The sequence below is a fragment of the Malus domestica genome, chromosome 10, assembly GCF_042453785.1.
Source record: "Malus domestica chromosome 10, GDT2T_hap1".
Lineage (NCBI taxonomy): Eukaryota > Viridiplantae > Streptophyta > Magnoliopsida > Rosales > Rosaceae > Malus > Malus domestica.
In genome coordinates, this window is record NC_091670.1 from 30,519,821 (window position 1) to 30,543,978 (window position 24,158).

Here is a 24,158-nt window from a genome sequence, read left to right on the forward strand (position 1 = left end):
TCGTGCCGTGTTGAGAATAATAATAAAACGACTCGTGTTAGAAACACAAGTTGTTCTAACACGAGTCGTTATCCCAACAAGTGAAGTCTTTTCGGAAGTTCCAACCAACGAAAAGAGTAAATTCGTAGCAGGGGCAAAAATTGAGACCAATATGCAGACATTCCGAAGTAAAGATTCAGTTTTCCATCAGGTTTGGTGAGTTCCAACATTTTCAATACATGACGAAGCAATTAGGGCGGCTAAAGCAGAAACTGGCTGGCCGTGAAGAATGGGGTACAAGTCAAAACTCAAACCATTGAGGAGTTAAACCGCACATGTATTGCAAGTTTTGCCTTTTTATACATCCATGACTTCAAACTTGAGATACACGAAATTCAAGTCCTAACATACAATCAGCAAGTCAACCCAAAAGTTTTCATTAACATTTTGGTCAAACGTTCGGGCGGAAAATGAGAGAATCTGTTTTGTCATCGGAGATAAATCTCTGTGTATCTACAACACTCGTCACGTAACTTGTAAACATAAGAAGATATATATTTTTGCAACACTATCTCGGTTGTAGGTCTCGAAGTGAAGGTATTGCGAAGTCCATAGTAAGTGCAAAGAAACATATATTGTGGTTTTGGTTTTGATTTCTTTGTGACCCAAAATGCATGCCAATTAAATAGAGAACTTTCTTTGCAAGACTCGTGCTAATACATGTAAGAAGAGATGCCAACTTAAGAACTTTGAAAGTTTTACTTTGAATTCTACCGTCATAGAACAAAATCGTTTTTTCTGTTCTGACCCATTCAATTTTTAATGTTTTTCACAAAAGAAAAAGGTTGAAAGTCATGCAGATTGGTGCATATAAATACACACGTATCTAACCTCCACACAACACATCCTTCGTAATTAAGCTAGCTATCTTTGTTTAATATCTCTAAGTACAAGATCAATAGATCACCATGAGGTTTCTTAAGTGTTTATTCGCAGTTATAACAGTTGTATTTCTCGTGAGTATGGACCTGCATGTGGTTAGTGCAGGCAGGATGTTGCATGATGAGAAAGAAAACTTGAAGACGATAACGACGGTGAAGAAAATCATCGTGTTGATGGATTCGAAGCAGAAGGGCGATCATCCTCCCGGTGGACCTAATAAGAAGGTCCCTGGGTCTGCTGATCTTGCCGATACTACCATCAACCAAAGGAACTTTGCAGGCCACACTACTACTACTCCACCTCCTCCACACGATGCATACCCGAATAATGCCGTGGCTAGATCACTACTCGGCGTGGCTACAGATCGTTAATCATTTATTTGAATGATTAACAATAACTACAGAAATTCCAACCTATTAAGATACATCAAATTATGTGATATAATATAGTGTTTATTGTGCAGAATAAATAATGGGGAAAAAACCTATATAATGTGATATAATATAGTGTTTACTGTGCAGAATAAGTAGAGGGGAAAAACCCTAGTTGTCTTTGTATTGGTTGCAGCACACTCTACTTGAATAAGAAAATAGACGAATTCTCTTACAAATATCTTATTTTCTTCTTTATGCAGTATGAGAGTTGAGACGAATAGAATGTAAGACGTTTTATTCAAGCACTATGAGATGTTTCAAAGAACAGTTTAAAATGTTTCATTTGAAAGTCAAACATAAGCATTATGGTAACAAAAACGTCATCAAAAGATGCGTTGCCCGAACACTATCATCATGGGGTAAAACAAAGAAATATACAAAAAAAAAAAAAAGAAAAAAAGCACATACAAGCGTTTACAACCATATCTCCTAATATTGAAATCTTCTAATCAGTCGTGGAAATGTCAAGTTAGACTTGGTACACTAATGCAGTGTGCCTCGGTAAATAACCATCGCATCATAAAACTGATGACTTAGAGCAAACAGAAAGCTTATAACAATGGAGAAAACTATAAAGCTAGGAAGAAGCTATCGAAGAAGAAAGAAAGGCAGAGAGAGGACTTATTATATTTCTTTATTCACAACACAATGACCTTTAGAGTCTTACATTTCACATTATATATGGTATTCTTATCAGCATTACTATTACAAAAATACCCTTCAACTACCTCTTCTTATCACAACCAAACTAACCAATAATACTAACTAACTCATTAGTTCTAATCATGACAAGTGTCAGCTATTACTCCCCCCTCAAACTCAGCGAGTAAGAAGCTGAGATTGTTCCTAACCATGCTCATAGATCACAAATTGGAGAGTATCAGTGATTGTTGATGTTGAAGCTGTTGCAGCAGAACTCATAGATTGTACATCAAGAGTAGAAGCACCCAATGCTAGAGCATGACAATGTTTGATGAACACAGGGCTGTGTAAACCCTTTGTTAAGACATCAACAACCTGATCCTCAGTGGGAATATACTGAACCATTATATCCTTCTTTTGTACCTTCTCTCGAACAAAAGGTAATCCGTGTCTAAGTGCTTTATCTTGGAATGAAACATTGGATTTGAACAGATTGCCAACGCAGACAAATTATCACAATGTAAACAAGGGGTATGTAACAACACCTGATGAAGATCTTTGAGAAGTGACCTGATCCAAAACACATATGCAGCACAGTGAGCTAGTGCTTTATATTCTGCTTTTATAGAGCTGCGAGAAACTGTTGATTGTTTCCTAGATTGCCACGATATTGGATTATTGCCTAAGAAAACAACGCCTATGATAGACCTCCACTACTACAATATTAGCTTTAGGTGTCGGATGATCCTGTCGGTTAATAAGTCATTCTGACGGATAAAAAGTATCCGACACATAATTTATTTACTGTCGGATTAAAGTTACTTTCTGTCGGATATATCCGACAGAAATTCCTGGCGGATTTTTCCTGGCGGATTTAACCCTCAGTATTTTTGAATTCTTTTTTTTTTAAATATTTTTAACGTATTCTGGTGGGTTTTAAGTTAATAGTGGCGGTTATAACCGACAGAAATTGACTATTTTATTATTTTAGTTTCTGGCGGTTATTATTTTATTATTCTGACGGTTATAACAGACAGAAAATGACTATTTTATTATTTACAATGTTATATTGATTAAAAATAAATAAATAAACAAACAAATGGTTTAAATATTTTTTTTTCACTCACAGTCCCGTTCACTAATCTCTGAATGTTTTTTTTTTTTTGGAGACTTTTTACACATGCTATCTCGGAGTATATACAAACATATTTGACTGTTGGATCGTTGAAACTAGTTTCGTAGAATGCATATCCTATCAAATTGATAGATTTAACAAACACTTAAGAGTTAATGTTATACTTCCATTAAGTATAAAAAATTATCCACTAGTGTAAATATTTTAAATTGAAGATCGAATTTATTCAATACATTCTTATAGGGTCGAGGAGTGTAGCTGTAAAAAATTATCAAAATTGGAGCAAAAATAACCGTTAAATTATGATTTTTTGTTTATAACCGTCGAAAACTTTTGTTCTGTTACCTAATCTCTGAATGTTTGTTTTTTGTGATTTTTTAGGTATGCCATCTCGGAGTATATACAAACATATTTGACGGTTGGATCGTTCAAAATAGTTTCGTAAAATGCATATCCTATCAAATTGATAGATTTAACAAACACTTAAGATGATGTTATACTTCCATTAAGTGTAAAAAATTATCCACTAGTGTAAATATTTTAAATTGAAGATCGAATTTGTTCAATACATTCTTATAGGGTCGAGGAGTGTAGCTGTAAAAAATCATCAAAATTGGAGTAAAAATAACCGTTAAATTATGACTTTTCGTTTATAACCGTCGAAAACTTTTGTTCTGCTACCTAATCTCTGAATGTTTGTTTTTTGTGATTTTTTAGGTATGCAATCTCGGAGTATATACAAACATATTTGACGGTTGGATCGTTCAAACTAGTTTCGTAGAATGCATATCCTATCAAATTTATAGATTTAACAAACACTAAGAGTTAATGTTATACTGTAAATATTTTAAATTGAAGATCAAATTTGCTCAATGCATTCTTATAGGGTCAAGGAGTGTAGTTGTAAAAAATAATCAAAATCGGAGCTAAAATAACCATTAAATTATGACTTTTCGTTTATAACCGTCGAAAACTTTTGTTCTGTTACCTAATCTTTGAATGTTTGTTTTTGTGATTTTTTAGGTATGCGATCTTGGAGTATATACAAACATATTTGACGGTTGGATCGTTCAAACTAGTTTCGTAGAATGCATATCCTATCAAATTGATAGATTTAACAAACACTAAAGATAATGTTATACTTCCATTAAGTATAAAAAAAATCATCCACTAGTGTAAATATTTTAAATTGAAGATCGAATTTGTTCAATGCATTCTTGTAGGGTCGAGGAGTGTAGGTGTAAAAAATTATCAAAATTGGAGCAAAAATAACCGTTAAATTATGATTTTTTGTTTATAACTGTCGAAACTTTTGTTCTGTTACCTAATCTCTGAATGTTTGTTTTTTTGTGATTTTTTAGGTATGCGATTTCGGAGTATATACAAACATATTTGACGGTTGGATCGTTCAAACTAGTTTCGTAGAATGCATATCCTATCAAATTGATAGATTTAACAAACACTTAGGATGATGTTATACTTCCATTAAGTATAAAAAATTATCCACTAGTGTTAATATTTTAAATTGAAGATCGAATTTGTTCAATACATTCTTATAGGGTCGAGGAGTGTAGCTGTAAAAAATTATCAAAATTGGAGCAAAAATAATTGTTAAATTATGATTTTTTGTTTATAACCGTTGAAAACTTTTGTTATGTTACCTAATCTTTGAATGTTTTTTTTTTGTGATTTTTTAGGTATGCGATCTCGGAGTATATACAAACATATTTGACGGTTGGATCGTTCAAACTAGTTTCGTAGAATGCATATCCTATCAAATTGATAGGTTTAACAAACACTTAGAGTTAATGTTATACTTCCATTAAGTATAAAAAAAATTATCTACTAGTGTAAATATTTTAAATTGAAGATCGAATTTGTTCAATACATTCTTATAGGGTTGAGGAGTGTAACTGTAAGAAAAGAAATGGTGAGAAGTTAAAAATGGTGTGTCAATTAGTAGTGGTATTCATCTTCCTTAGTACTACTAAGTATAAAAATTTAGTGTAAATATTTTAAATTAAAGATCAAATTTATTTATTTTTTTTAAAACGTATTCTATTTAAATACATATGATTTATTTAGGGATACTTTGGATGCAGTTCGTAATCCTTAACATTATTTGATTAAAACCTTAATAGTATTCAAAGTTTGATCAAGCTCCCTTGACTTTGTACACCTCATCATATTATTATTAATATTAATATTTATATTGTTTTGACATTAAATGTTTGATATTTTAGGAGATTTATAATCCTATAAATTTAAAATCCCTCGTTAAATGTTTAATATTAATGATGTTATTAATACCTAAGAACCTTGATCAAAAATTGAAAATAAGATTTTAATCAATGGAGTAGCAAAAAGAAGAACGTGAACCTAATTTTTTAATTTATTTATTTATTAAACCAAACAATAATAATTTTATTTTTTAAAATTGTAACAAAATTTTAAGGGGGGGAATTTAAAATTTTGGGAGGGAATTTAAAATTTTGGAAGGGAATTTTGGGAGCAATTTGGCGGCCATATTTTTTTTCTGTCGGTTATAATCGACAGTAATGAGCATTTTCCAAAATAAAACCTATGAAGTAGCTGAAAAAAGAAATGGAAGCTGAGCCATCTAGAAGAAGACTGAGAGCCCCAAACCCTCTCTTCGATTGCACCAACACCATTTCCTCCACCACCACCCTAGCCAGTGCCGCCTCTTCACAGTCCTCATCCTCCTCCACCGTCAAGCTCAAACGCCAGAATCCCATGGTCGCAACTTCAATCACTTTGTAAACAGCACATGATTCCTGCAAATTTGAAGAACACTGAAATGGCCAGTAGGCTCACTTTGCTTCTCAAGGTAATCCCATCTTAAAGAGCAAAATTCCATCTTTATTATATACATATCGTATGTTTTCGTCGTTCTGATTATTTTCTTCAGTCTTGTTTTGTGTTTGGATGCCGAGAAAATTATTGAGAAGAAAATTCTGGGTTTCAAGTTCTGGGTTTCTTGTTATATTTTCAAGAAGTGCTCGACTCAATTGGGGAAAATGCGTGCGTGTGTGTATGGGGGTGATGAAGAACCCATTGAGCCAGTCTGTAAAGATATAGAAGAAAATGAAGGGGAAATTGATTCTGACCTTCTTCAGTCTGCTTGTCGACACAGAGAAGGACGGCCACCGGATTTCTTTCAACAACACTTTCAAAGAGGTAATTTTTCACACTGGGTTTTCTTGGTTTTGGTGGATTGCTGTGAATTTTTTTATTGGTAAGCTCATAAAGTGATGAACTTTCAAGAGAAGTTGGAATTTTCAATCTGGGTTTTGTTGCTTTTGGAGAAGTTAATTAGCTTTTGGTAGAGCCTTTTACTTTGATGGGAATTATTTGCAGAAGTCGATAACTTTCATGGGTTAATTAGTTTAGTGACACTGCATAATTTGATTGCACAGAAAAAATTGGGTGTTACTTGGGATGTTGATTTATTCGGCGAATTGCTCAAGTTTGCAGGTGGAAAAGAAAGGCAATTACAATCCAAAGAAGAAACATCCGCTGAAGAGGAACACAATGGCTGTCAAGCATGTCAGAGAAATGATGCAGAGGATCCGTAATTCTTTGAAAAAAGATTTCCAAACCATGTGTGACGAGGATGATGATGATACTAATTCAGAGCATTCGGAATGCAAGCAGCGGAAGGCAATGGTGAAGAAGAACAAGATCAAGAAAGGCACGGGAGGCTCGATGAAGACCGCGAAGAAGAAGAGAAATGCTCTGAGCAATGGCTCGGACCGTTGGTTATGCAACTCATGTATTTATGATTACCGGGGATAAGGGAATTCGAACTTGAAACTCAATAATTGAAAATCATAGTGACTTGTTTTCTAACGTGTTTTGGTGTTTTAGTAGGCACAGTTCTGTGTATTAGGTGAATTTAAATTTGTGAAACTCATGCATTACCAAGGAAACCTTATTTGGACAACACCGGAGTAAAAATGAACTGAATTATCGAAGAGGTGTACACCAATTAATCCAGAAAAGAACATGCTGAGAAGAATAAGCATGTTGAGGTTTTCGAAGATTATGAAGGACTTGAATTATCGGTTGATATAAATATTTTTTTTATTATTAAAATATTTTCTGTCGGTTTTATCCGACAAGAATGATTTTATTTATTTATATTAATAAATTCTCTGTCGGATTTAACCGACAGAAGTCCTGGCGGATTTGGTGTTTTCTGTCGGATAAAACCAACAGAAATCCTGGCGGATATAATATTCTTTGTCGGTTTTAGAGTATTTCCTGTCGGAAAATTTATTTCCTGACGCTAGCAATTCTGTCGCTTAGTGTATCCGTCACTGCATCCATTTTCTGTCGGATTTTGCTTAAAATCCGACAATAATATATGTTTTTTGTCGGTTTTTGGACCGCCAGTTATAGGTAATTTTGTAGTAGTGCTCCTTGTGTTGATATCTGCAGCCCAATCAGAATCTGAGAATGCATTTATAGAGCAATCTGTACATTTTGTGTATCGCAATCCATAAGTACTCGTGCCTTGTAAATACCTCAAAATCCTTTTGACTAAATGAAAATGCATCTCAGTCGGATTAGTCATGTATTGGCACATCACATTTACAGAGTGAGCTATGTCAGGTCGAGTAAAGGTTAAGTATTATAAAGCTCTTACTATACTCCTGTATTGAGTTGGATCAGTCATTGGCACTCCTTCTGTGACAATGAGTTGTGTATGTGGTTTAGAAGGTGTGGATGTAGGTCTGCAATTCTCCATACCAGCTTTATGCAGGAGATCCCTTGCATATTTAGACTGGTTGATAAACAGAGATCTATCTTCTTGATACTGAATTGGCAAACCTAAGAAATAAATGAGTCTGCCTATATCTTTTAAATCAAATACCTCTGCAAGATCGTGAATTGAATCTGTACCTCACTTGAACCAGTTAGGATGATATCATCCACATACAACAGAAGAATAACTACACCTTTGTGATCAGATCTCACAAATAAACTTGTATCAGAAATAGATGTCTTGAATCCCAGAGATGGCAAATAACTTGTGAATTTAGAATTCCAAGCTCTCGGAGCTTGTTTAAGACCATACAAGGACTTGATTAATTTGCAAACATGGTTTGGATATTTTGAATCAACAAAACCTTGAGGTTGCTTCATATAGACCTTTTCTTCCAAATCACCATGCAGAAAGGCGTTTTTAACATCCAATTGTCTGAATGACCATCCGAATTGAACAACTAGAGTTAAAATGAACCTGACAGTTGTATGCCTAACCACAGGACTAAAGGTCTCTGAGTAGTCCAAACCCAATTCTTGAGTAAGGCCTTATGCTACCAATCGGGCTTTATATCTTGAAACAATCCAATTATGATTCTTTTTAACCTTATACACCCATTTACTACCAATAACACCCATGTTACTCGAAGGTGGCACCAGATTCCAAGTGCCTTGTGCTGTCAAAGCATCAAACTCCTCTTGTATAGTTAACTGCCATTAGTGATGTACAGATACTTGCTTAAAAGTTGTAGGTTCCTTAATATTGGTTACATTAGCGAGGAATGAAAAACCTCCAGAGAAAGCATTGTCAATCTTCAAAGACCGTAACTCAGGCAAATCAACATAATATGCAGCATAATTCTTCCTAGAAATAGCTCCAGTTTGAAGTCTAGTCTGTATACCAGTATTTGTAGGTAATAAAGGAACATTGGAATTTTGTGATGTTGGAGAAATAGGGATGATTACCTGAAGTTGTGCAAGATCTAGGACAGGAAGCAAAGGAGTTGTATCATTTGAAGAAGAAAGAGTAGGACTTGAAAATGTGGAATGAACTGACAAATCTGCAATATCCAATCCTTGCATGTTACCACCACTGTGATGCAAACTATCACTACTGGATTCCCTTGCAAAAGCTAACTGTGGAGGTACTAATGGAAACATTGCAGGTGAACTCTCGAATTGTCGACCGGATGATTGAGATATAGGTATTGGTATAAACACAGAAGAAGCTTGCACTTGAGTTAACTGATCTTTAGGTATAGGCACATTATTTAAAACTAGGTTACATGGAAAACTACTCTCATCATGAAACACATGCCGTGAGATAATGCATTTTCTTGTTTGCAAATGAAAGCAGATAACCCCCTTATATCCTACTGAGTATCCCAAGAAAATACACATCACAGACCTTGGTTGAAGTTTGTTTGCAGTATATGGCCTAATCCATGGATACACTGCACTTCCAAAAACCTTTAAACTCTGTAAGTCTGGAAACTTTTTGTATAACAATGAAAATGGAGATGGCATATTCAGAGTCTTACATGGCATCCTATTTATGAGAAACACTGAATGAGAACAAGTAAAAGACCAAAACTCAGATGATAATCCAGCTTGTGTAAGCAAAGTAACTGCAGTCTCTACAATATGTCTATGTTTCCTCTTGGAGATCCCATTTTGCTGAGGTGTGTAAGGACAAGATACCATATGCATTTTACCTTTTTGAGCAAGAAAGTTCTTAAATCGTGTACTCACATATTCTCCTGCTCCATCAGTTTGCAAACATTTAACCGAAATCCCAAACTGATTCAAAACAAATGCATAAAATCTGACAAAGACAGAAAACACATCTGACTTATTTACCAAGGGAAATATCCAAACATATCTTGTATATTCATCAACAAATAGTACATAATATCTGTAACCATCTAGAGACTTTACAGGTGAAGAACCCCACACATCACTATGTAACTTTTCAAATGGTGAGGTACATTTATCAGTTCTAGATGGAAATGGTAATTTGGACATATTTCCTTGAGTACAAGGTACACATATATTTTGCCTATGATTTATACTAATTGGAACATGAGATTGTTTCAGCATGAAAGACAGTATGTCATTGGCAGGATGACCCAACTTCTGGTGCCAAATGTGTGACTTCACTACTTGCCCTACCAAAGCTGCTGAAGATGAAACTGCAGATTGTAAACCCTTGCTCTTTTGGAAAACTGGAATCTGGAACAATTCTCTTGGCTTACTCTTTCCTTGATACAGTATCTCTTTTGTTCGCTGGTCCTGCACAAAGAAATCAGTTTCATCACAAATAAACCAATACTTATTATCAGCACATAGTTGTTTAACAAATAACAAACTTCGAGCAATTTGAAGAACATGTAAAACATGTTTGAGAATAAGAGAACGATTAGCAGTCTCTATAGTAGTATTACCAACACTTTGAATAGATAAATCAGTACCATTCCTAATTGTTATCTTTTCAGAACCCTCAAATGGCATGACTTGTGACAATCCATTCATATCTGCTGTCATATGATGAGATGTTCCAAAATCAACAATCCAAGAGTTTGCAGGTCCATATGAAGATGTATGTTGTGCACTCATAGCATTGAAAGATGGTGGTGGAGGATGACCCTGAAATGCATAGTTACCTCTGTGAAAGCACTCAAGAGTCGAATAACCCCTCTTGCCACAGATTTGACAGTCAACCCAAAATCCATTTCCAGAAACATTATTATTATTTCTGTGATAGCAGTTTGCAGCTGTATGCCCTCTTTTATTGCAAATCTGGCATTTAATAACCACATTAGTCCTCATGTCTGTATTCCTAGACCAACTAGAATTACCATTCTGTCTAAAGTTCTTGCCTTTAAACCCCCCATTACTTCTATAACTATTATGTCCTTTTGAACCCTGAAATGTCTTAGACGCATACTGACTTCCATTGCTATGTGACTGCTGAGAATTAGATCTAGAAGACTGAAAACTTCCCATATTACCAGCAAAACCATAACCAAATGATGATGGATAAAATGGAACCGGTTGTTAAGGCAAAGAATAAAATGGTGGTGGAACAGGATATTCTGGTTGCTGTGGAGATAAGTATGGAACCTGAGTAATAACACCTGTAGTAGTTGCTGGAATATGACTATGATTTTGAGGAGTTGAAGTAGAACTAGAAATATGATATCCATAAGTTCCAGAATTAGAACTAGAACCAAAACCATTCATATACAAAGCAGACGAATTTTGAGACAAGATATTAGTATCCCCTTCAATCTATTTTTCAGCTCCAAGCAACTGAGCACGAAATTCTTTCAGTGTAATAGAAGATTCCCTAGCCAAGATGATTGTTCTAATAATAGCATACTCCTTAGGTAAACCAACTAACCCAGTAATAATAACATCATTGTCTGAAATGAATTCCCTTGCTGCATTAAGCTGATCCCTAATGTTCTTTAACCTCAATAGGAACTTATCAATCGAATCTGTCCCTTTTTGAATTGTATGCAACTTAGTTTTTAGGTGATTCACCCTTGACTTAGACACTGAAGCAAATCTATCTACCAGATTAGCCCAAGCATCAACAGCAGTCTTACAACCAAGAACATATTCCATGGCTTCATCAGACAAAGTAGCCAAAAGAAGACCAAGTAATTCCATATTTGTGGATTCCCAATCTATAAACGCCTGAGTAACCTTCTTAGTCACACCTAAATCTGTATGAATTACAAACTTAGGAGGACACACATCTGTGCCATCAAAATGGCCAAAAAGCTTATACCCTTTAAGCACTGACATGAACTGAAACGACCATTTTGCAAAATTATCATCTTTCAACTTTATAGTAAGCATACCAAGAAGACTATCCACTTTTGGTGTACCCATGATTAGCTTCAGAAACAAATGATTAACTACAACTAAGAGACTGACACTCTTCAATTTCTTCTTCACACCAAGAGACTAACACTCTTGGAATTTTAATAACAAGAAAGACTGATACTTTCTGTTCTAACAAGAAAGACTAATACTTCCTTGAAATCGCACAATACCTAAGAAAGATTGATACTTTCTATTTTAACAAGAAAGATTGATACTTTCTTGAAACCACACAAATATACCAAGAAAGACTGATACTTCTTCGAACATACATGATTCATCAAAATTATCACCCACAATTACAAGCTAGAACCCAGAATTCATTAAGCAGAAGAAAAATCCCCAAATTTCATCACGAACACAATCAGCATCAAACATACAACAATTCTTTAACAAATCAACCACATAAATCACACCAAAACTTTATCCCAAGAACCAATTAGATATCACCTGAGGATAACAGATTGAATACGTACCCATAACAAAAACCAGATCGAAAGGAAACTTCAAACCAGCAACGAACTTAGACTTCTCAAGGAATGCAATGGAAGAACCTTTAGGACCGACTACGGCAGCAAGCCAATGCCGGCAATGATACCATGATGACTGAGAGGAAACAGAAAGCTTATAACAATGGAGAAAACTATAAAGCTAAGAAGAAGCTATCGAAGAAGAAAGAAAGGTAGAGAGAGAATGACTTATTATATTTCTTTATTCACAACACAATGACCCTTCAACCACCTATCTATTCTTATCACAACCAAACTAACCAACAATACTAACTAACTTATTAGTTCTAATCATGACAAGTGGCAGCTATTAAAAACATGTAACGCTTTGCCGACCTCCCATCTGCATCCCACACTGAAATCCGATGGAGTCCATCACAGCCATTTAACTTCCCCGCATTCGCCATAGGCAAAAACAAGATTCCTCAATACTCATTTAAAAGTTTGTTGTGATAAGGAAACTGTTTATGCAAATATAGAATGTAGTAACAACAATCCGGTGATTGATCTAGGTGGAGTCGAAGGCGATGGTCATACTTGTATAACTGAGCAGATACTCAAAGCTAGTTAAGAATTTGGTTTTTTTTTTTTTTTCCCAGGTAACTTATCGACTATCGAGACATCAAATCCTTTCCTTCATTTTTTTCTTTTATGTGCAGTGACTTGACCTTAATGTTTGAAGAAAGTTGAGGTTTCACTATAAACCAATTGGTAATATGAGGAGTAACCCACCTCTTATAAGCTCATGCAAGGTATCTCCTCCCATCAATATGAGATTCTTTCTCAACACGTCCCTTACGTGTGACGAATTTCAAGCCAAACACGTGGACAACACAAATGGGGCTACGTGGAGTGTGTATGGCCATTATGCTTCACATGTGAGACAACTTGTTCTTATACCATGAAGAAAGTTGGGGTTCCACCATAAAACCAATTGACAATATGAAAAGTACTCCAACCTCTTATAAGTCTATGCAAGGTTCTCTTCCCCATCAATATGAAATTCTTTCTCAACAATGTCGAGCATTGCCTTGCCGGCCTTGGATCACAATCAAGGTATCGTTTATGTCTTCTATTTAATTACAAGATTGTTTGCATTATGTGAGTCTTTATTAAGACAATTGATACACATAAAGAATTATCTTTATTCCAAATTGATATAAAAAATTTGGAATATATGGATGGTTGACTTAACATAGGTAAGTTTGAAAGCAATTTCTCAGCTTTATATGGGCACTAGTTTTCCCCTTCACTCATTATGGGGCTAGATACACATTGAGCAAGGCCGGTCTAGAGATTTTTGAGGACTGTGACGACGTAAAAAAATATGCCCTCATTTTGTATAAGAAAATTATTTGTTTTCACATATAAGACATCAATAAAATTATACTTACAAAAACACTTCAAACTTAATAATTTAGAAATAAGGAAAAACTAATTTCTTTTGTATCGTGAGAAGGAAACAAAAAAACTCTGGGTTTACAAGTACATAGATATGAGTTTTGTTTTCCATCTAAACTTTTAAAGTGTTTTTGTATAAATTGTGAGGTGTTTTTTCTTATGTACTAACCTTGTCAATATGGAACTAAAAAAATAATGATATTTTTGAGTCTTTAATTGATATGTATAAGTAATAAATTGGTACTAAATTAAGCATTTTGATGACACATCATATGATTTGCAAATTTGGTCTAAAATTTTGGTTAATGCATTACTTTTTGTGGAAGATTAGACTTGAATTGGAACATATGTTTAAAAATAACAACCGGCATAGCTACTAGCTATTAATTAAAAATAAATTAATAACCAAACAAAAATTCGTAAAAATTGAAAAGAATAAACAGGCACTTAGCATTTCGAACTTAGGACCTTTTGTTAATTTTAAACAACAAAAACCATTGATTCTAATTAAACTTCTTGATCATTTAGCCAAATTTTATATATTTATACTCTTATGAAACGAAATTTGTAAAAATTGAAAAGTAAATAAGCACACATGATGTTTTGAACCCAAGACCTCCTCATTAATTTCAAAGCAGGTTGTCAACCATGGCATATCAGAAAGTTTAAACGACACGATGGGTGTGTTCAAGGAGTTCTTTGACTTGCCTGCAGAAGACAAGGCAAACCTCTACTTTGACGACTTGAAAAAAAGTTGCTGGCTCTTAACCAGCAGTGGATATTTTGATTTGGAAGATGTTCGTTTGTGGCGTGATTACCTACGACACCCTTGCCAACCTCTAGAGGAATGTATGTAGCAGTGGCCTCAACAACCTAGTAGATATAGGTACCAAAGATATATAGATTCATGTTCTGAAAACTCCATTTTTTTTTTGTTGCATATATGTGGCATATATATTTTCATATCTACAAAGACTAATTATTGATGATATGGATTCCAGAGAACTTGTTAGGACACGTTCTGCACAAGTGAGAAAAGTAGCTATGAAAGTTTTGGAGCTAATAAGTAAAGGACTTAGGACTGCATATTTTAGGGATGAACTTTGCCATAATGTGACACTCTCAGTTAATCATTACCCGCCTTGCTTGGACCCAAGTTTGACATTAGATGTACCTAAACATTGTGATCCAAACCTCATAACCATTTTACTTCAAGAAGATCATGTAAATGGACTTCAAGTTTTCAAAGACGGGGAATGGATCAGTGTGGAGCCTATTTCACAAGCATTGGTGATTAACATTGGCCATCAGCTACAGGTACATCAATAGATTCAGTATGTACCCTTCTTTACGAGGAAGATTATATATAGTTTTCAAAGCTATCAATATCATGTTTGATGATAGTAACGATACTTTAATACATAGCTGTCAATATCATGTCGATATGAGGGCCTGAGTATTTTTCCCCACATATGTAGTCACCCTTCTTAATCACCATATGAAAACCCTTTTCTTAGTGACATGAGATGTAGATTATCAATAATGGGAAGTTGAAAAGTGCTGAACATCGGGTAGTGACGAGTTCAAGCCATTCCAGGACATCTGCTGCATTTTTCATCATGCCTTTAGACGATTGCATTGTAGAACTTGTTGGAGCTCTTATTAGTGCAAGCAATCCACAACTCTATAAACCCTTTCAATACAAAGAGTTCTTTATCAACTACGTTATAAAGCAGGGTAAAACCGAAGTTTTACTAGAAATGTTTAAGCTCCAAGCTTAGTTGATCATCATGCAAGAATTTTAGTTTTGTATTGTTGTCATTTGGATAACTTGCTTTGTCTTTGCTCTATGTGGGTGGCAAAACTAGAACAACTGGTTCAAATTTATTTCGGTGTTGGTTCATAAATATTGTAAAATAATTGCCAAGTGCAGTACTTTTTATTGGAAAGTTTGATCACAATAGTTCTAGTTGGGGAGTTTTCTAGGATTGTAGGCAGAGAAAAAGGCTACCATCTGCTGTACATGTGTTGAATTCCATCATTATGTAAAATCTTAATTAACTCCATATCATGTATAGATATATGAAATCAATTACATAAGATAACAAGGGAATTTTTATTCATAACTGTTAGCTCCTTATAACTACATAATAGAAAAATTATGTCTTAAAAAGTAACATAATAATAGGATAACCAAACAAAGAAAATACAACAAATTAAACTCTCAATTCCTAATTACACTTAACTCGAACTCCATCATTCTCTTGGTAGCCTAATATTCCTTCTTTACTCAATTTGCTTCTTCATTGAAGCTTTTATTCAAATCACGCTTTGGAGCTTTCCTAGGATAAGCTCCATTATTATAAGGTTGGTACTTTTTCAGTGCTGGTGGCCATGGGACATCTTCCGGTCGCATTAATCTACTTCATTTAGTTGTTGGGGTTGTTGCACTTACTTCAGACATCTTGATCGCTAAAATAAGTTAAGGCGTACACTACTTTGCAACGAACAAACACAAGGACAATGGAAGAAGCCTAAAGCCAAGTACTCAAGGAAATTGTACGTTGATGTGTTGAGAATACTAAGCCCTAGATTTATACTGTTTGTCATAGGCTTGTTTCCTTTCCCGAAAACAAATGAAATCCTAAATAGGTTAAGCACATTTAAAGCTTTTCAAACAATAAAAGGAATATAGTTTCATCCTAGAAAGAAAGGGAGCCAACCTCCATTAAGGGAAAGTTAAGTCGGATAATGCGGGGGGGTACAACAAAAGAAAATCCCAATAATAAAACCACATTGTTAAAGGAAAATAGAAAAGAAAAATAAATTCGTTTTATCATTTTTTCTGTCCCTTAAAAGAATACAATGTTTACAAACATATATAATATCAGTTTCATCGTATCACATACAAAAAATGTGTAAAAATGAAATACATTATCAAATAAAGATTTTTTTAGGCATTTGTATTATACTCTGTCAAACTCCTATACATTGATAAGCTAATACACAATTTTTTTACAGCTGTTGACCCTAAAAACTACCAAGCCTACGTGGTGCGTAAGCCGAGTAACTAATAAGCTAACTATGTCCTTCGGTTGTGTGCAGGGAGTGCCAACTCGTCGGCCGAGCTCGGCAGGGGAGTAAAATTTGTTGATGTTGTGTTGAGCGCGCTGCTGACTTCTTGATCATGCGACTGTGGCCTAGGAAGGAACACGTCTCGACCTTTAGGTTCTAAAGCCTAAAGACAAGGCTACTAGTCTTGCAAAGTTCACGGATCGTCGGCGTCGGGTTCGATCATGGTGATTATATTCATAAGAGTATAAGCACGCTGAATCAGCACCAAGCTATACGGACACAAGTACTCAAAAGAGATGTATGTCTTGATGGTGAATGTGGTTCATCCGTCAGAATGCCAAACTCTAAAACCCATTGTGAATAACCAATCATAAGCAACTCGACGTTCAATGTGCTGAGCCTAGTAATTCGTAACACCTCACTTCCCCAAGAAGGCTAGTGAGATGACCTCTTCCAATAAGGATTCGAAAACCCTTCTTGACCGAGACTGGATAGATAACCAGTCGGCATCGACGCAGTGCTGTTTATCCAAACTGAAGGTGCTCCGCGGTTGGCTGATTCCACGACAACAATGCTATTTATCCAAATTGAAGGTGTTTGCCAGTTGCCTTCATAGTGCTGTTTATCCAAACTGCAAATGTATTGGTGAAAAAGAAAATAAAAATTTTAAGGTTGTTGAGAGGTTTCGCTTAAAGCGAGAGTTTGTGCAAGGCAGTTTGTGTGTTGAATTATAGGGGCTTGAATGATGCACACCCTCCTCTATTTATAGCAACAAACCTTCCCACAGACGAGCTAGAAACATATTCACATTAGGATTCCTTAACCTAACCTGACCAGGCTTCGGCCAATCTTAGTGAAAATAAGACTTTGAACCTTGATGTACTAGATTCATTCCAAGTCTTGGCATGTTTTCCATTCCTCATCATACTAGGTCTCGATTACTCCCTTATCCACATCAATCCATCCTGCCACAGGACTCAACCGACTCGACTAGGTGGCCCATGACCAAGAATAAAACCACGATAATTCTAGAAAAAACACTAGGCCGAATGCATCCCTAAATTCAGCCTAACTCAATATTTTGGGCCCAAACATTGCCCCCTTGCTTCTGAGGTCGGTGACCTACAATCCTTGGTTGAGCCTCGGCCTTGAAGAAGTGAAACCGCCATTTGGCATTTCTACAAAAAACATTGGATTGTCTCGAAAATCCCAACCGTGCGTATTTATGAAACATCATCTCATGTCCTCGCTCATTTTGAACATCTTGCCATGTGTTGATTCCTCGGTTAACCTATCTACCTTTAATAATGACCATTGAAACGTGCGATTGCCGAAACATTTTTTCTCCATCAAATTCGCTGCCACATGTAATTGTGCATCCTTAAACTATGAAATCCTCGGTCCTTTCATCTGGATCCCTTGAACATCTAAAATGACTAGCAAGCTCCCCGATTAGTCATTTCACTTAATTTTGAAAACCAAACGATTAATCTTCCCCCCAAAACGCCTATAAATACTCATATCTTCTTCGTTCAAACTTTATGCTTCCAAAACTCCTGAGCCCCTCATTCTTCTTGGCCTTCGAATTCCCAAAAAACCCAAAAAAAAACTCTCAACCCAGAAATTCTTCGATTCTTCATCCATGGCTTCCTTCATTTCCAAACTTTCCAACGAATGCAACAAATGCTAGGACTTCATTGATCAGAGCACCATCAAGACCTTGCGCTTCGAAGGTGATTTGATTGCTTCCCATCAGATCTTGGGGCCACTCTTCAAGGAAGTCGTGCCATCGTCCATCACCATTCTTCTCAAGGCTCATTGCCTGGCACATTTGTTGCAAGGGTTCGATTGGTCAAAGTTGGATCTGACCATACCCCAAGGAGCCTGGCCTTTGACCACCACAACTTGGGAAACCTGGGTCGAATGGATGGAAAAAATCTTCGGCTAAGAATGGAAGATTCTTAGCATCTATAATGCCATTAGATTTTTAACCGTGGAAATCGCCATGGACAAAGAACTTTTCATGGTAGCTTTATGCTTCTGGTGCTCGGCCACTAACACCATGGTCATCTCTCTCGACCCTATCGACCCCACCATCCTCGACATCTCAGCTATCCTTGGGACCCTTCTTTCTGGCCTATTAATTGACATTGCCCTCTCTGGGTACCCGTTTAATCTCGACCTCAAAGCATTATACGACGAACGGGCTGTCGAGACGCTGAGCAAAGAAGGCCAAGAACCTTAAAGAGAAGAAATTCAAAAGCTACATAAGAATTTTTTCAACTACAACATCCTCATCTTCCATTTTGCTGGCCGATAGGAAGAAAACCTGCGAAAGGGGGAGCATGAAGCCTTCTTATTCTACTGGTACAACAATTACCAAGTCGAATAAATGCTTGGTCAAGAATATGCTGGTGGCCGAAGCCCTAGCAAGTGGCCACACCTTAGCCCTCAGTTCGGCCATCCTTGCAAACCTCCTACCCTATTTGGCCGAGACGACCATCAACAAAATCGATCTTCACCAGAACGACCCTGTCTAGGTTTTCCAACTCTGGCTGCAGGTCTATTTTTCCACCATTCGACCAGAGATCCCCAACTTCCAATCCACTGAAACGTTCGGCCTTCAATTAGCATCTCAGCCGGTACATCCTCACTAGGTTGAAGAACTCTTCAAATACATCTTCGACCTAGAAGACCTATCTGATGACGAATTTCTAATATGTTATTATGAAAAGTACCCCCTTCTATCAGGCTTCCATCATCAACATGAAGTGAAGCTGAAGATGCTGATCTTCGTCAAAGTTAGGGGTTTTTCATGTTAACACGCGACCTTTCCCTCGGCTGCGATGCTTTTCGAGTGAGTTAGGAAGTCTACCACCCTTATTTCACTGCTCAGTTACCTCCAAGGTTGCCCAGTGCCTTTGCTCACTTTCCACTCCCTTCTAAGTCTAGGACGTCACTCTAGTGCTTCAGAGAAAGAATGCAGGGAAACAATGCGTGAATTTCAAGAGAGGTGCCAAAAATTCTGTCTTCGGCCAAATGTCCCTGAAACCTTCAGTACCGGCATCTTCATCGACTGGTGGGAAATATACATTCAGGACTTGTTTCACACACCAGTTGAGAACGCCATCAAAAAGGTTTTTGGTGACTGCCCAAAGAAAGCCCTTGCCTCAAAATCCAAAGAGACTGCTTAAAGTATTTGTCCCCGTCTATTGTTTCACTTTGGTTGTTTGTTCGAAATCCATTCTGATTCGATTTTAGCTTTTTCGGGTAGTCATGCGGACGCGGCAGAAGAAAATCGTGATCGCTTCGCTAACCCTACCTAGCAAACGGTCTCGCCCAAAGGTCAAAACGACTAACGATGCTCCCCGTCTTAAAAAACATGTCAAGAAGTTGGCAAAAAAGGGGGAGCGGAAGATTCATGTCATCTTCAGCCAAACCACAAGAGCAACCACTGAGTCTCCTCGCGCTCCTGCCGTTCGGGCCTTGATAGACATGCAACCAAACCCTTCTGCCTATCGAGCACCTGAGGTTCGTCCCGTTCGACCACTTATGGTTAAACCAACCACTGATCTGGTGGTCAAGGAATTTGCAGCACCAGGGCCGGCCATTACTTCTGTCTTGGAGGAAGTGGCCATCTTGGCCAAGAAAAATCTCATCTCGAATCCAAAAACAAAAACAGTGGTCATTTTGGAGGAACATGTATGATTATGTTGTTGGCAACTTCTTATTTGAATAGATTTCGAATACTAATAACTCTTATTTCAGGACGATGACAGCGAAGAAACCTCACTAATGAGTCATCCTCAACCAACCAAACCCCCTACCACTAATGATCCACTTGTGGTTTGGGCGATTGACCAGGTCGATCTTCCTGTAGCTGATCGTGAAAAAAGGCTTCTTGTCAAGCCTGAAGGAATAATGGAGACACCAATCCATCTGTAGGATTAAGACCTTGGTATTATTCCACAAGAAGTCACTTCGGCTTTTATAAGGCTCGATCCCTTTCTCTCATTAATTTTACTATAACAAGTTTGAACCAAGAAAAATATTAAATGTCAGGTGGCCGATTATTCATTTCACCAAAAATTCTATGCGCCAAAAGGTGTTATCTATATTTCCTGGCCATCTCAGTGGCCGTCAAACATAGATAACCTTCATCGGCCGCAGGAATTGAGAAGCAGTCTTAAACACTGGGCTTGGCCATTAAGCTCTTTAGGTTTGAGCACTGAACTAGGGGACATGGCTGAAGTCTCATCTCAACAGGTCTAAAACAAATTCTCTCTACTATATTCTTTATGATTTTCCTTTTGCCTGAAACCTTTTCATGTGCACCCTTCATTGAAAGTCGAGCTCGACGCTCTCCTCTCGAATACTTCTAGAGTAGCCGGGCCATCTACTATGTCGGTCGAGCTTTCCGGGGCCGAATCCATTATTTTTGCCAAGTTGCAAGAACTCCTATCCCTTTCTGCCTAAAAAATCCTTCAATTTAAATGCCTTGACTTTGTAGGAGAGTGCCTGAACGATCTTGTAGTTGGCAGCTTGCTGAGCATAAAAAATGTTGTCCACCTATTCGATATCCTGGAGCGGACTCGACAGTTCTTTACTACTTTTGAAAGGGCTCTCCGGGCCGAAGACGACCTTAAGGCTGCAAAGACCTCTCACGAAGCCAGTTGACCAGAGGTTAAGGCCATTAAAGCAAAGAAAACACAGTTGGCCAACTTTGATCATCAATCGCAGAGCTGAAACATCAAATTACCGAACTTCAAAGGTAAAGGTTGGCCGTTGCTTCAGATCTTGAAAAAAATTTGAAGCAAATAAGGCTCGACTAATAGACTTCGCAGCTAGCGCAAGGCAGATCTAGCAACTTCAGCTTAACAAAAGGACGAGGCAAGCCGAAGTCTCAATGGGCGAAGTAAGATGGTTGGAACTGAAGGCCGCTCTTGAAGCCTTCTTTCCTTCGACCCCTTAGGATTTTGGCTTTAAGGAATCTTTTGTAACTTCACTTGTACGCCCTTTTGCAAAATTAATGAAATGATCTTTTATTCTTACATCTTTCAAGTGATTGGATAGTATTTCTTTAAAAATTTCCCGTTGATTGGCAACTTGTGAATTAAACCAGTTCGATCCTTGAGGTGGTATGCCCCTTTCCGAGAACTTTATGAACGACGAATAGTCCTTCCCAATTCGGCGACCATTTGCTGAACCTAGGGTCTTTAATCCCCACGAGCAGCACAACTTGCCAAACTAACTCACCTTTTCCGAATGTTTTTTTGTTTGACTCGCTGATTATAAGGTCGCTCAAAAATCTTTTTCTGTGCCACCAATAAATTATAAGTGTCAAGTCAAATTTTTTCCAAGTCTTTTAACTCTTGTCTCATAGCCTGACTATATTCGGCACTGAACAAACTACTTTGTTCGATCACTCGCAACGAGTTTATACTTAACTTGACTGGTAACATAGTTGATGCGTAAAATAAGTTAACACACAAAATTAAACCCTCTTTTTATCAAATGTAGTAAAGTATGTAAGTAGGGATCGTTCTAGGCCGGGGATTAGGAGGGATTGCTAAACACTTGAAAACTGACTTAAAAACATAAACACAAAATTTAAAACACTAAACTAGACTCAAAGAATGCAAAACTATACTTTAAAATACTTAAACAAACATAAAACTCAAAACAGCAACCTAATGACTCAAAACCGCCTAAAAACCACTTTCTGGGCAGTTTTGAGAACCTAACAAGAACTTGGACGAAGTTGGATGAAAACTTGAATCAAAACACTTAGAAACACAAATCAAAACACTTTCTAACTAATCTAAGACTTCAAAATAAAGGGGGATTTGTTTTGGACGAAAATTGAAAACAAAACAGAAACTTTAAAACAAAACAGATTGTAAAACGTTTTTGGATGAAAAGGATGGATAAAAGGCTAGTTAGGAGGTTCTTCTCCACACATGACACACTTGCAAACAAAATGATTTTCAGTTGTTCTTTCAATAAATTATGAAACTCAACACCCCAAGTTAATTAGATACGCTTAAATTAACCTTCAAGTTCTCCTTAAGTTAATGAATTGGATGGAAAAGCGCATACAACAATTCAAAGCATTCCTCAAAGGTTCCTTACGTGATGAGCACAATAAAGATACAATCAAGAATCATGAAGCACAATGAGAACTATAAGTGTTGACGAGGCATTCGTTACTATGATGAGCATGAAACTAGTGCCAAGAATTCATTCAACGCGATCGTTTTCAAGCGACCTTCACTACTTGTGATTATAAGATTGTAACTATTAGGTGAAACTCCCTCATAATCTAGCATCATATTCATGCATGAAAACTAAGCGTGCACTCTCAATCAACATACACAAATAAGTTATCAATCAAGTAGATGAACGAATTGAATCCGCAACTTATGAAATAACAACTGAATGTAATCAAATCATATTGCAAGCATGTACATGGTTTCAAATCACCCCCCAACTAAGGGGGTTTAGTTCCTCATTCTTGCAATACAAAGATACATAAAATTAGACATTAAAATCAAAGGAAAGAAAACACCTAAAATGCTCCAACTTGGAAAGCAAGTGCATCAATGGATCTCCCTTCCTCCTTGTTGCGGCATGAAGCTTGTGGACAGATTTTTGGGTGGATTTATGGTGTAGAATGGATGGGGAATGATATGGAGGGGTTTAGGGTGAGTGTGGAAGAGTGTTTGATGGTTGGAAGGTGGTGGAGAACTAGGCAAAGAGGGTGGAAGAAGGTGGAGTGGCTGTTATGTTTTCTAGGCACTAGAATGGTGTTTTTGGGGTGTTTTGCTTCCTAGGGTGTGTATGGACGAATTTCTGTGATAAAATGATGAATATGGGGGATTGTCCTTTGGCCAAGGGGTGTAAACATGTATTTATAGGCCCCAAAAACCTTAGAAAATAAGGTTAGGTTAAGGATGAAATGCATGGCAATTTATGTGTGTGGTGTGCAATGGTCCAAGGGTGAAAATGAAGTAATGATGCAAAGTGTGAAGGGTAAAATGAAGTGGTGTTGTAGCTAGGGAGCATGAATGATTGTGTACATTGCATAGAGATGGAAAGGGAGGTGAAATGTGTCAACAAATGGGTCAAAGGTGCAACAACATGTGTTGCACATGGCATTGGATTCCAAATGTGAATGATGGAGCATCAATTGGTGCATGTAATGGATGTAAAGGTTGTCTAAAATCTAATGGGTGAAGGGAACAAGTGGTATCAAGCAATTGAGTGAAATAATTAAATGAATTAAAGCATGAAATCAGAAATTATGTAGGGGACAAGAGTGATCAAGCATGGCATGGAATCCAAAGGGAATTCTATGTGGTT

At 36.8% G+C, this 24,158-nt stretch overlaps 1 pseudogene; it reads left to right on the forward strand.

The window, feature by feature from the left end:
* Positions 1-12,413: 12,413 nt before the first annotated feature.
* Positions 12,414-15,502, forward strand: LOC139188677 (protein DOWNY MILDEW RESISTANCE 6-like; annotated as a pseudogene).
* The last annotated feature ends 8,656 nt before the right edge of the window (positions 15,503-24,158 follow it).